The 15,406-nt window shown below is 42.6% G+C and overlaps 1 protein-coding gene across 4 annotated transcripts in view; it reads right to left on the bottom strand.

Moving 5' to 3' along the window:
- The window catches only part of CENPP (centromere protein P), a 218,299-nt gene that overhangs the window by 65,060 nt on the left and 137,833 nt on the right, over positions 1-15,406 (bottom strand). The gene's annotated exons all lie outside the window — the stretch shown is intronic.

Here is a 15,406-nt window from a genome sequence, read left to right on the forward strand (position 1 = left end):
TCATTTCTCATTCTGACTGGACTCTGTGTTCCAGATGCTGTTCTAGAGAGAGACAAGGATAATAAACTGACAAGGTCTCTCCTTTCTGGGAAGACATGGTGTGGTAGGGGAAATAAGCAGGACATTACAGAGACAGTAACATCAGGTACAATGAAATCAGGAGAACAGGGTGGTGATGTGGCGAAACATGCTGGGGTCCTTAGCCCACAGATCCTGGGTCTTGAGAGTGTGCAAGCCCCATGAACCACAGTGAGGCACTGCCACCACTGCAGCCTTGGAGGGAGCCCAGGCCCTGGTGTAATTACAACCCCACTGTGTAACTGGGACACTCTGACAAGAACAGAATCTCTAGGAAGGCTGAAATTCAGAGTGACTGGAGAAAGCATTGCTCTTTAGTTGGAAGACACTTTTATTTCTGATTTTAAACTTAAAATACAAAAAAATATGTCTAGCACTGAATTTGTTCAGTCTTGAAATTTCATCATGTCCTGGATAGGAAGTTTTAATTCCATTAAAAAAAAAAAAGATAAATGTCTTTAAAGCAAATGATCTTCACAATATAATGTTAAAAACAAAACAGATGTTCTGTTTGGCTTCAGAAATATGTTGTAATTACTAACACATATGTACACTAGGAAAGTTCTGGTATAGCTATGACCTAAAATATTCATGCTGTGTCATCTTTGCACATATATACAAAGAACGCTAACTATATTTTAAATTTTGAGATATGACTTAAGATTATTACAAAAAGCACTAAAGATATGACATGGTCAAAGACACATAAAGCCTGGAATTATAAGGAAATAACTACACCAGCAATTAGGCCTGGGTACCCACCTTGATTTCCAATGATTAATTATACAGTTATTCTACTTGTCTGGGATCCCTTGGTTCAATTATAAAATAATGTGTCTGGAACAGATCAGTGGTTTTCCAGCATGGTGAGTCACGGGTTTGTGGTGCCCTGGGGTGGAAGTGTCCCTGAAGACTACACAGACTCTCCTTCAGACAAAGCAACTTTGCTACCTTCAGATTAGATGCTCCTGCCTCTCTTCCTTTCCTTAAGAACCAAGAGATTTGCTACCTTCAGATTAGATGCTCCTGCCTCTCTTCCTTTCCTTAAGAACCAAGAGACAGGGGCCATCTGAATCACAAACCAAGTTTTAAGATTCACCAAACGTGCACCTGATCCTTCCCTAACCTTCTGCCCAGTTCCACCACAATGGGGTGGGACTGCTGCCCTCTTACTTTGGGAACACAGATGAGGACGCTGCAGCAAGGGTGGGCGTCACTTGGAAGCAACACAGGGTATGTGTCTGAACCTGGCTTACTCTGCTTCCTTCTGACTGAAGTCCAAAAAGTGGAAAGTCTAGACACCTGAGTGGGCACTGGGCACCTGGTATGGTGGGTGCTGCCAATGGGGTGAGCAAGATATAACGCCCTCTCTGTGGGTTGGCGCTGTCCACTGATTCCACACATCACCTAGGGAGTCTGCCTCACCAAGACAAGTTAATTACTCTGTAAGATGACTGCTTTCATTAACATAGAAAAAAAAGAAAAATTCAGTTTTTGTAGTGTCTTTGTCTGGCTTTGGTATCAGGGTAATGCTGGCCTCATAGAATGAATTTGGAAGCTTTCCTTCCTCTTTTACTTTCGTGGAATAGTTTGAGAAGAATAGGTAATAGCTCTTCTTTATTTTTTATTTATTTATTTATTTATTTATTTATTTATTTATTTATTTATTTATTTATTTATTTATTTATTTATTTATTTATTTATTTATTTATGATAGTCACAGAGAGAGAGAGAGAGGCAGAGACATAGGCAGAGGGAGAAGCAGGCTCCATGCACCGGGAGCCCGATGTGGGATTCGATCCCGGGTCTCCAGGATCGCGCCCTGGGCCAAAGGCAGGCGCCAAACCGCTGCGCCACCCAGGGATCCCCAGTAGCTCTTCTTTAAATGTTTGGTAGAATTCACCTGTGAAGCCATCTGGTCCTGGACTTGTTTGTTTTGGGGAGTTTTTTGATTAGTGAGTGATTCAATGTCTTTGCTAGTTATTGGTATGCTCAAATTTTCTACTTCTTCCTGACTCCTTTTTGGGAGGTTATAGGAGTCTAGGAATTTATCCATTTCTTCTGGGTTGTCTAATTTGCTGGCAAATAATTTTTCATAATATTCTCTTATAATCCTATTTCTGTGATGTCAGTTATTATGCATTCTCTCTCATTTCTGATTTGAGTCCTGTCTCATTATATTTTTTAAAGACTTTATTTATTCATGAGACACACACACACACAGAGAGAGAGAGAGAGAGAGGCAGAGACACAGGCAGAGGGAGAAGCAAGCTCGATGCAGGGAGCCTAATGTGGGTCTTGATCCCGGGACCCCAGGATCACGCCCCAAGCCAAAGGGAAACACCCACTACTGAGCCATCCAGGAGTCCCAAGTCCTGTCTCATTTTTTCTGGCAAAAGGTTTATCAATTTTGTTTACTTTTTCAAAAAAACCAGCTTCTGGTTTCATTGATCTGTTGTATTGCTTTTTAGTCTCTATTTTACTTATTTCTGTTCTAGTCTTTAGTATCTCCTTCCTTCTATTGGTTTTGGGTTTTATTTTTCTTTTTTAACTCCCTTGGGTGTAAGGTTAGGTTGACTGAGATTTTTCTTCTTTCTTGTGGGAGGCCTGTATTGCTCTAACTTTCCCTCTTAGAACAGCTTTTGCCGCATCCCAATGATCTTGGATTGTGTTTCAAGTGTGTTTTCATTTACTTTCTGATTTCCTCTTTGATTTCTTGGTTGACTCATTCATTGTTTAGCAGCATGTTATTTAGTCTCCATGTATTCGGTGTTCTTTTCAGATTTTTTCTTGTGATTGATTCCTAGTTTCACAGCATCATGGTCGGATAAAATACATCATACGATTTCAATCTTTTTGGAATTTTTTTGAGGCTTGTTTTGTGACCTAAAACATGACTTATTTTGGAGAATGCTGCATGTGTACTTGAAAAGGAATGTGTATTCTGCTGGTTTTGAATGGAATGTTCTGAATATATCTGTTAGGTCTATCTGGTCTAATGTGCTGTTCACAGACACTATTTCTGTGTTGATTTTTGGTCTGGATTATTTGTGCATTGATTTAAGTGGGTGGTTAAGGTCCCCTACTATTATTTGAAAATTATATATTAGTATCTCTGATGAACAGAGATACAAAAATCTTCAAAATATTAGCACTTAAAACCTACAATATATTAAAAAAAAGTTATTCACCACAATTAAGTGAGATTTAAAGGGTGCTTCAATATTTGTAAATCAATCAATGGGATACATGACATCACTAAGAAAAAGGATTAAAATCATATGACCATCTCAATAGATGCAGAAAATGCATCTGATAAAGCACAACATCAATTCATAATTAAAACTCTCAACAGGGGTGCCTGGGCAGCTTGGTCAGTCGGTTCAGTATCTGCCTTTGGGACAGGTCATGATCTTGGGGTCCTAGGATCAAGCCCCATATTGGGCTCCCTGCTCTCCCTCTCTCTCTGTCCCTCCCCCTGCTCATATTTGCTCTTGTTATCTCTCTCTCAAATAAACAAAATCTTTAAAAAAAAAAAAAAAAAAACCTCAACAAAATAGGCTTAGAGGGAATATACCTCAACCTAATAAGACCATATATGAAAAACCCACAGCAAACATCATATTCAAGGGGGAAAAGTGAGAGCTTTCCCTCTAAGGTCGGGAACAAGACAAGGATATTCAATCTCTCTACTTTTATTCAACATAGTATTGGGAATTACTAGCCATGGCAATCAGACAAGAAAAAAGGAGTACAAGGCATCCAAATTTGTGAAGAAGTAAAAGTTTCATTATTTGCAGATGACATACTATATATAGAAAACCCAAAAGATTTCACCATAAAACTACTAGAACTGGTAAATGAATACAGTAAAATCAGAGGATACAAAATTAATATATAATAATCTGTTGCTTTCCTATAAACTAATAATGAAGCAACAAAAAGAGAAATTAAGAAAACAATCCCATTTACAGTTGCACCTAAAATAAAATATCTAGGAATAAACTTAACCAAAGAGGTGAAAAACCCGTACTCCAAGATCAATAAAACACTGAGGAAAGAAATTGAAGACAATACAAATGGAAGGACATTCCATTGTCAATGGCTTGGAAGAACCAATATTGTTTTTAAAAAAAGTCCATACTACCCAAAGCAATCTACAGATTTAATACAATTCCTACCAAAATATCAACACCATTTGTCATAGAACTAGAATAATCCTAAAATTTGTACAGAACCCCAAAAGACCCCAAATAGTTAAAGCAATCTTGAGAAGGAACAAAGCCAAAGCTAGAACTATCACAGTCCCAGATTTCAAGATATACTACAAAGCTGTAGGAATCAAAATGGAAACAGACACGTTGAGGGGTGCCTAGGTGGCTCAGTTGGTTAAATGTCTGACTCTTGGTTTCGGCTCAAGTCATAATCTTAGGGTTTTGAGATCAAGCCCAGTGTCAGCTTCTGTGCTGGGTGTGGAGCCTGCTTGGGATTCACTTTCTCCCTCTCCCTCTGCTCCTCCTGAGAGCTTGCACTTGCTCTCACTCCCTATGAAGAGAAAAGAGAGAAGAAGAGAAAAGGAGAGGAGAGGAGAGGAGAAGAGAGGAGAGGAGAGGAGAGGAGAGGAGAGGAGAGGAGAGGAGAGGAGAGGAGAGGAGAGGAGAGGAGAGGAGAGGAGAGGAGAGGAGAGGAGAAGAGAAGGAGAAAGAGAAAGAGAAAGAGAAAGAGAAAGAAAGAGAAAGAGAAAGAAAGAGAAAGAGAAAGAGAAAGAGAAGAGAAAAAAGAGAGACACACTGATCAATAAACAGAATACAGAGCCCAGAAATAAATACTCATATGGCCAATTAATCTACAACAAAGAAGAATATACAATGTGGAAAAAAGAGTCTCTTCAACAAATGGTGAGAAAACTGGACAGTTATATAAAAAAGAACGGACTGGACTACTTTCTTATCCCATACACAAAAATAAACACAAAATGGATTAGAAATCTAAATGTGAGACCATAAAACTCCTAGAAGAAAACACAGGCAGTCATTTCTTTGACTTTTGACTATGATTTGTCAATCATAGAAGTATTTTTTCTGGATATGTCTCCTGAGGCAAGGAAAATAAAAGCAAAACTAAACTACTGGGACTACACCAAAATAAAAAGGTTTTGAATAACAAAGGAAACAATCAACAAAACAAAAAGGCAACCCATTGAATGGGATAAGTTATTTGCAAATGATATAAATGATAACAGATTGATATCTAAAAACATAAAGAACTTACATAACCCAACACCCCAAAAACAAATAATCCGATTGTAAAGGGCAGAGGATCTGCATAGACATTTCTCTAAAGAAGATGTGGAGATGGCCAACAGACACATCAAAAGATGCTCAAAATTACTCATTAGGGAAATGCAAATCAAAACCACAATGATATATCATTTCACACCTGTTAGAAGACTAAAATCAATAAGACAAGAAATAACAAGTGTTGGTGAGGATGTGGAGTAAAAGGAGCCCTTGTGCACTGTTGGTGGGGATGCGAATTGGTGCAGCCTCTATGGAAACAGTATGGAGGTACCTTAAAAAATTAAAAATAGAAATACCATATGATCCACTAATTCCACTCTTGGGTATTTACCCAAAGAAAATGAAAACACTAATTTGAAAAGATATATGTACCCTTATGTTTACTGCAGCATGATTTACATAGCTATGATATGAAAGCAGCCCATGTGTCCAATAGATGAATGAATAAAGATGTGGTGTGTATGTACAATGGAATATCACTCAGCCGTAGAAAGAATGAAATCCTGCCATGTGCAACAACATGGACAGATCTACAGGGTGTAATGCTAGGTGAAATAAGCCAGACTAAGACATATACCATATGATTTCACTAATATGTGGAATTAAAGAAAAATTAATGAAGGGAGAGAGGAAGGAAGGAGAGAGAAACAAAAAATCAGACTCTGATTAAAACATAAAACAAACTGGCTGACAGAGGGGAGGTGAGTGAGAGGGAGGGGTGAACTACGTGAAGGGGATTAAGAGCATGTTTATCATGATGAGCACTGAATAATGTATAGAGAATATTGAATTCTCTACACTTGAAACTAATACTGTTTGTTAATTATACTTCAATTAAATTGAAAAAACATGACAAAAATTACCCACAGCACTAGTTGAAATCTGTGTCTGCACACTGTCCTCTGGTATGTATGGACACTTCCCAGAGCAGTGAGCTCAGCATGACTGGCCCATTCACATACAAAAAGATGATTATTTCAGTAACTGTTCAATGGTATGTAGTATAGATCTTTAAATTCATTCGGGGGCCCCTGGGTAGTGCAGTCGGTTAAACATCCGAGTCCTGAACTTGGCTAAGGTCATGATCTCAGGGTGGTGAGATCAAACCCCGTGTTGGGCTCTACGCTCAGCAGGGAGTCTGCTGGATACCCTCTCTCCCTCTGCCCTCCCCCCCCACTGACATGCTCTCTCACATAAATAAATCTTTAAAAAAATTCATTGGGAAGTGTTAAGAAATCATAACACTTGCTTTAAGATATCTTTAGATTTGGTAAGTATGTGAAAATTTAAAACACAGATGATTGGATATATAGCTAAAGGATAAACACCACCATTTTTACAGGAGGCACACACTGCATTAAGCATAGTGTTATGTGCTGTAGGCAGAAATGGTTTCCCTGAATTGACAAATTTTGATCTGGGGTAACAAAGCCTATAGTGTAACAAGGGGGTAACTGGCACTGAATTTAGAGGAGGAAAGAGCACCATGCTTGAGGGGCTTTGACACGAGACCTGAGCCAGAGGAGTAGAGGGATGAGTGGAGTCAGGAGGCTCAGGAGAGCTGACCGACCACAAGGACAAGTGAGGGTCTTGTGAGATCTGAGGGAGGACCATCGTGAGCACTGGTGTCGGGAAGGGGCATGAACAAGCACCTCATGGCTGGTGCGACCGGCACAGGTGACAGGAGGACGAGCAGAAACAGGAACAGGTGTGGCAGAGACTTGTGCAGAAATATGCTGGGACGTCTGACTGCCAGCTAAGACACAGAAGAGAAGGGAGCCAGAGAGAACGTGGCAGAGAGGCTGACAGGAACAGTTTGGGCCGGAACGTGATGAATTTGGGGGTTGCCACAGAGTGCAGGCAGAGTGGTAGGAGGAGTGGGGGAAAACGGGAATTCATAGGCAAGGACAACTCTGAGGGGCCTGTGACAAGACGGGTAGGGGAGCTGAACCCTAGTGGGCACTGGCTGCCAAAAGCAAAAGGGAGAGGAGGAGCCAAGCCCACAGCCAGTCTTCATCTGACCTGAGCCATGCGGTCTGACCACATGGTGCTTCTGGGGAACAAGACAAGATGCATCTAGAAGCCGGGCTCTGCACAATGTGCCCCCTTCCCACCTGGCGCTGGGGATATGTGCCACCACCCTGGTGACAGATTTTATAACAAAAGTTAGGTGCGCACTGAGTATTTATTGCATATGGGGTACTGCATGTAGACGGAGAGGGGATATATCGTGTTTCTCAAAAAAAAAAAGTTGTAAAACTAGAAGAACAGAGACAAGCTGTTTCTTGGATTCCTCCACTCTGTGCACCAAGTTGGTGCTAAATGACTGCTGATGCCAGGTCTCAACTGATCAGCTCACAAGCCCTCCAGCATTGAAATCAATACCACTCCTGAACAAAACAGAAAGGCTTCTGCAAACTTTGAGGACTTTTAAAGGAAAAGTGAGAAGCTGAACTGAAAAAGATTTGTATAGGGTCCTAAAATTAATAATTTATCTTATTAATATTTCCTAACACGGACAATCAGAAAACACAGAGTATCTCATAAACAACTAAGCATTGCTTTGACGACTGGGAATATGATTGTTCTGCATAACAACAACACTGACTATGTTCTGGAAAGCCATCATTTAAATATACCAAGAATTACTAGGTTCATGGATGCTGACATAAAAGAAGGAACTACTCAAATTCTGCTGTTTCAGTGAAACCTCAAAGGGTGGTTAAAACCCTCTCTGACATCTATTCTGCCTCCTTCTCTTATTTAGAAAACAGTTTCCTTGTAAGAGACACATTTACAGACTGAAGATGACTGAATTATTCTTCTGTCCATAGTTGAATGTGAACACAGATCCTCAGTCAACTTAAAATTCGTAAATATTAGAAGTGTGCATGAGGGGTGTCTGTCTGGGTGGCACAGTGGGTTAAATGTCCGACTCTGGATTTCAGCTCAGGTGATGATCTCAGGACCATGACACTGAGTTACTCGTTAGGCTCTGGCTGGGCATGCTGCCTGCTTAAGACTCTCTCTCTCTCTCCTGTCTCTCCTCCCCACTCCTTCTCTAAAAACAAAACAAAACACAAAAAATCCACACATGGAAACAGAAGTTTCCGGTCAGCTCTAACTTACACAAGAGGACTCCAGGGTCTGCAAATCCCGAAGTCTATTGAAACATGAGGTATCTTTCTCTCTATTTTTATGTATGTCTCTTGTAGCTAAAAATCAAGAACAAGTATGCTGGCTCTGACCTGGAGCCCTTATTAGCTGTGGACTTGGTCATATAACTTAGACTCTGATTTCCAGTCTCCTCACCCATGACATTAGAGGGACCACCATCTACTTTTCTAGGCTGCTGGAAAGGTCAAATGAGGGAACATCCATGACGTGCTGGGCACAGGGTGGACATCTGTTCCTGCAGTGACAGGTATCAGGAAACTGGCAGACAGGCAGGTTCAGTGACTCGCTCAAGGTGGCCTGGTCTCTTACTATGGTAGATATTAATTATTCAAGGTAATCAATTCCTTAACGGGGTGGAAAAAGGAGTGGGCATATTGCACTGGGCCAGGGGTCAGCACACACTCTGAGGAGGGCCAGGCTCCAGTGGCATGCTGTGGCACGTCAGTGGCCCTCCCAAGCTTGGAGCCTTTGCTCGCACCCTCTAGAAGAGCAAAAGCAACATAGAGTATGCTCAGCCAGGGTCTCCAGAAACACACAGTGTGGGATTCAATAGAGTCAAAATTACTTTTCATCACAGACTTGGGAGTGATTTAGAAACTGATTTGAAAAAAATCCTGATTATTACAAAAAAGAAGAGTAAGTCTGACTTATAAACGTGATTCACTGTGATTACTTATAACACCTAAAATGGGGGAAAAACTATTTAAAATAACCAGTCAAACTAGAAGAGTATGTGATCAAGGAACATGTCCTGCAGATAAGATTCCGACCTCAGAGATGAACCACGAGGGGTCTGTAGCCTTGGCCTCCCCATCCCCCAGCCGGTTCTCCAGGGGAGTGTGTATCTCACAGCTTCCCTGTGAGCAATAGCTCCTACAGAACCTAATCCAACAGCACACGGGAGTTTGTAAAGGGTCTAAAGAGACAGCAGAGACTGCTGTCAACAGGGCAGGGCAGTCGTGTGTTTGCACACATCTGAGCACGTGCGCCCGAACACCTCGGGGTCCTCTAACATGTTATTCACATGTCTCTGCCTTGACACGCTGAACGGGGATGGTTGAGACTGTGAGCCATGCTGGAATTTGGTCTGTCACACACTGCTATTTGCAAAGAAGTGTGTAGAGTTTCTAACTCTACAAATAGGTCTCAGTGATCACACAAATGAAAATTAAAGGCATGATTATTTCTTCTTTGAAGTTACATTTCGCTCTACATGAAAATGGATACAATCAAAATTTAGAGTCAAGCATAGTTTTTCCTTTACACAAAATGTGAAGAATGTGAATCCACACAAGGGAAAGCAGATTGCATTAAAAATAACATGTGATTGCACTAAACACGTCTTAGTTTGGAACAGAAAAGGAATGCATCATGCTATTGAAATGTCATGGTGTGTTTCTAAGTAACAGAGTCTCTGTGGTCAAATAAACTATCAATTGATAGAAGCAAATCTTTTTATAAGTTGGAATCTGCTAAAGGTTGATTTGTTTTACATAAGTTGAGAATTCTGTTCACAATTACAAATTTATACTGTCTAAAATACTAATTCTAGGGCAGTAGTTCTTAACTATTTGAAGGATGGACCCCTTCAAATCATATCGAGGATACAGTAAACCAATGACGATCCCTCCATGCAGAAAAACAATCTAACTCATACTTCACATCTATCAAGAGATTTATAAAGCCTTTTCAATTCTCTGCGGATTCCTTGAGCCTGGGTAGGAAACCCTATGTAGGGTGACAGCTTACTTAAAATTTTACATGTAAATTGAGGTAAGGATAAATCAGTTAAAATTAAGGCAAATTGCCTCCCCACTCCCCAGTTACTTAGCAATACTTTTAAGGCCATAGAAAAGTTGAAAGATCAAAACAACAAACATCTCTACACTCTTCATACATTAACCAATTAATACTATTTTGTCCATTCATTTTATCTCTTTCTCCTATGTCCACGTCTATGCACACATAAGAATTTGCAGGGGACAGGCTAGAGCATCTGAATGCAGATGTCACAACACCATCATCCACGACCGGAGGAGAAAACCCCTGAGAACACAGCTTCTGACGTCACCGTGGGACAATGATCACAATCACTCACATTACCAAACACAGGAAATACAACACTGACTCAGGACTGTCGCACTCAGCGTTCCCCAGTCCCAATCACATGCTTGGAGGCTGTGTGTGTGAATAGTTCACATGTGGACCCCCAGTCTCCTGTGAGCGACCTACAGCAGCACCCTTGTCCAGGGGAGTGTTGCCCCCTCGCTGTTTTGAAGCATCCCCCAGCCAGCTATCTTGTAAAATGTCCCCTGACCTGCATTTGTCTGGTTAGATGTACATATCTGGCAGGAATCCCACACAAGTGATGTTGGGCAGGCGTGTTACTGGTGATTCTGGGATATCTGGTTGAGGGGCCAGCACCTCCCCCTGGTCGTTAGACACAATCTATAAGGTAAGACTTTGGGTCTGTGTGAGTCTCTCACCATCCAGTAACTCTCCACGTAGTTGTCTGAGCATCCACAGACTATCTTTGCCTAAACCTGTTAGCATTCTGGAGGGGCCCCGCAGGTGAATTTCCAGCTCTGCTTCCTTCTCTTTTGACCAGCTAACATTCTTCTACAGGAAAACTGTTGTCCCTTTGACTCTCTTTTCTGTTATTACAGGACTTTGCATGTGACATGCTACTGTCAGGGCCATCCTTGTGCGTTGTAAGGGGGTCATGCTGTGTCTTCCCGCTAGCTTCTGCGCTCCATCCGTGCATCCACAGTAAACTCTGTACACTCTGGTGCTGGCTGGTGTTAGATGTTTCAAGCATATCTTACGCCTTCCCTGACCCCAACCTGTTACTTGTCATTTCTCCTAGGAGCCTTGGTCCTTCTAGTGGGAAACGGTCTTTAGAAACACAGATTTGGAAGTCAGATGCATGAACTTCTGGGTTTTCTCAGTGGGAAGAGCTAAAAAGTTTATTTAAAATAAAACTATAAAAAATAAAAAAAAATTAAAAAAATAAATAAATAAAATAAAACTATCAGGACGCCTTTGTGACTCAGTGATTGAGCATCTGCCTTTGGCTTGGGACGTGATCTTGGAGTTCTGTGATCGAGGCCCACATCAGGCTCCCTACAGGGAGCCTGCTTCTCCTTTGCCTGTGTCTCTACCTTTTTCTGTGTCTCTCATGAATAAAATCCCATAAAATAAAATAAAATCCTATAAAATAAAATAAAAATAAAATCCCATGAAATAAAATAAAAATAAAATCCAATAAATAAATCAATCTTATAAAATAAAATAAAATCTTATAAAATAAAGTAAAATAAAACTATTATCTGTCCTCACTCCCCAAGGTAAACAGACTTTTGAGGCATTATTTAAAAATATCTGACAACCATACAATATTGTAAAACGTATTGCAGTAAGTCCTTCAATATTAATAAATTCAATTCATTTTATTTTTTTTAAACTTTTATTTATTTTTTTAATTTTTATTAATTTATGATAGTCAGAGAGAGAGAGAGAGAGAGGCAGAGACATAGGCAGAGGGAGAAGCAGGCTCCATGCACCGGGAGCCCGATGTGGGATTCGATCCCGGGTCTCCAGGATCGCGCCCTGGGCCAAAGGCAGGCGCTAAACCGCTGCGCCACCCAGGGATCCCTCAATTCATTTTAAATGACAACTTATGTCATTAACTCATTTTCAGAGCAAACCCTGCAATGGGCTAAAGGCACAGGGGGTAGTGGAGGGCAAGAAGACTGGGACCCGGGACCAGGAGCCTGCAGGAAGGAGGCTGCTGCCTCAGTTCAGACAATTGCTGGAACTGCACAGGAGGTCAGGGCCAGCTTTGTTAGACTGGTTTTTTAAGATACGCTATAAATTTGGACTTTGACATAAAACTTCCTGTTTTTTAAAAATACCATATGCTCCAAACAAAACACATCTGCAGTCTGAATACTGTGCACAGATCATGACCTGCAGTGTAAGTAATTAATCCTAAACCACAGAGCCCAGTCCACCCTGAGTGCCCCCCCCACAACAGCCTCCAGATTACAGTATTTATATCCTCAGGTTTGATAGCTCTGAGCATTCCTAAAATCGTACTTGCAGGGTAAACTCCCTCACGTCCTGCCAGGCTTCCCCCACAGCTCTTCCCTGCTTTTCCTCACAGCATTCATAGCATTTTGTGGAATGAGTGATCAACCACACAAGTCCTTGTAGCAACTGGGGGAGATGCCCCACAGTCCACCCCAATGCTCTCAGAAGGAAGAGCTTACCAGACGTTGCCGGAACAGACATCACACAGCTCAACCTCCTGGTGATTCCTGGGCTTGGGAAGGTGTCTCCTGAGGCCACAGACACCCTCCTCCCTCTCCACCCACTTCATTCGAAATTTGCCAATGATTCCCAATGGCCTTTCCAGTTCTCCTTTGTTTGGGCCATGACCACTGCTCCCTATTTCCCAACGAGGAGGAGGTCAGGAAGGGGTCGGAGAAATTATACACAAGTATGCTTGCATGGCGCAGTTGATTAAGTGTTTGACTTTTGGTTTTGGTTCAGGTCATGATCTCGGGGTCATGGGACTGTGCCCCATGTTGAGCTCCACACTCAACGGGGTGTCTGCTGGAGATCCTCTCTCCCTCTCCCCCTTCTATTCATGCCCTCTCTCTCTGAAATAAATAAATCTTAAAAAAAATTATATGCAAGTTTGGCTTAAGCAATTTATTTTTATTTTCACTATGGTTGGAATAGATCAGGCTATACAGGAAATCGGTGGTGAGGTTCCTTCTGTGATCATCAGCATTTCTGTTCATAAAATGCCAGTGTAGAGAATATCACTTGTTCTGTTTTGTTTATAAGAATATGCAGATTATTCATAATTTCTAACAATACCGTTTTGATAGAGTAAAACTAATTCTCCAATGTTTAGAGCAAAGCCTGATGAAGGAAAAAAAACAATAAAGATAACAAACGTGTAGAAAAGAATCAGGTCCCACCGAAGGACGTCTACCAGAACCAAAACTGGAAGATTTTCTCCTCGCGACACTTTAGGGAGATGAAGCACATGGTGGTGTCTGGAATGACTATAGCACAGGTGCAGGAGAAAACCTGCAGCGTCTCTGTGGTGGTGTTTGCAGGCCTTCCCGCAGGGCCGGGGAGCTGAGTTCACAGAATAGGGCAGAGCAGCCTGGCACCCCCACCCCAGCACCGCTCCTGGGCCTGCTTCTTTCCCCACACCTCTAACCAAAGATTGAAGCCAGGTGCAAGGGCAGACATGGCGGGGGGGCTCGCAGCAGAGGGGGAAGGGGCTATGACACACTGTCAGCAAAGCAGTGTCAGAGAAGAGCCTCCCGCTCTCTAGATGTGAGGCAGAGGCAGAGAGGCAGGGAGCCCTTGTCCCATGGAGGAGCAGCTACTACTCACCCCTGCCCAGGGCTGCCAGGTGAAAAACAGGAGCCACAGGCTGGCAAGGCTCCACCTGTCAGGAGTGCTGCAAACCCCCTCACGCTAAGAACAGCAATTCCAAACAGAAACACACAAGAGCCCTGCGACAGACTGAAGCACACCTGAGTGCTCCCAGGTGCACCCCGAGGGAACATACATGTGAGCTCTGACTGGGGGCGCAGTCGTACACACCAGCACACCGCACAGTACCAAGAAATGGACTACTGCACTGGAACAGACCCCAAAACACTGCATGCCAGGTGAAGAAAGCTAGACCCAGAGCAAGCTGCCACAGCCTCACTGACAGGGGGTGGCAGGTTCCCGACCCATACCCGGTTTGTGGCCGAGCTGTACCAGTGCGATGTGCTTATGTATTTATTATTGTAATACAGACTTGTGAAAGTCAAAAAACAAAACAACACATGATGCAGGACAACAGAACTCTGCTCTGATGAAACCCAGGTTAGTATGTGTGGTCCAACCCTCAGGATGCCTCAGTTACTCAACACATACACACAGGAACTACACACAACAGAATAAATGGGAGCACGTGCACCAGAACCAAACAGGATTCTTTTTTTTTTTTTTTTTTCCAAACAGGATTCTAAGCCAGAGCAGACCTGCAGCTCTGGGAGGCCACACACTCGAGCTCCAAGGAAGTGCATCTTCTTTATGGGGACTGACCGCCCACACCCAGGGGCACCACACGCTCCCTGTGGCCATGGCTGCTTCACTATGACGTGTGCCACTTCTTGGGGTGGTGGCAAAGGACAGGAGAGTTGACTCAGCGAACCCTGGGAGACACACTTTATAGACAGGCTGGTCCCCAAATCCAGGCATCAAGAGACTGCTTGCAAGTACCTGGCACTGGTGGTACAGAAAGAGGCCTCTCTGGAGGGATGAGGTCCCAGCTGCTATGGGAACTGGGCATTCTCCCAGGAGTGAATGGTAATGTGAGTGAACACTGTCCTTCCAGACAATGGTGTCCTCCTGCTGCCATGTGCCCCTAAATGCCCGTGGTGACAGCTGATCTACCCTGGAGAGGGAAAGTCCAAGCTGGGGTGCCCTGGAGCCGCGGGTCCTAGTCGCTCCTCATATAGGGCCAGGGACTTAGGCAGGGCCCAGTGTGCAGGGACCTGGCCCACCTGTGCAAAGTCTGGGTGAGTATGCTTGGTGTGATGGCTTCAGCTATCAGAACGAGGCAGCAGCATGGCCCCCTCTCAGGTGTATTTGGAGCTGGGTTTACACTTCAGTGATGTTAGTACTTTTTACCAAGATTTGTAAATATCTTGTTAGTCTATAGGAGTGAGTGATTTTTAAATTTGTAATATATCAGTATTTGTTCATGTAAGAATTTCATAAAGTGTTTTTTCAAATCAGGTATTTCTTGAGTGACTTTGACTGCACTTTCA

This window comes from Canis lupus, chromosome 1 (genome assembly GCF_048164855.1).
Source record: "Canis lupus baileyi chromosome 1, mCanLup2.hap1, whole genome shotgun sequence".
NCBI lineage: Eukaryota > Metazoa > Chordata > Mammalia > Carnivora > Canidae > Canis > Canis lupus.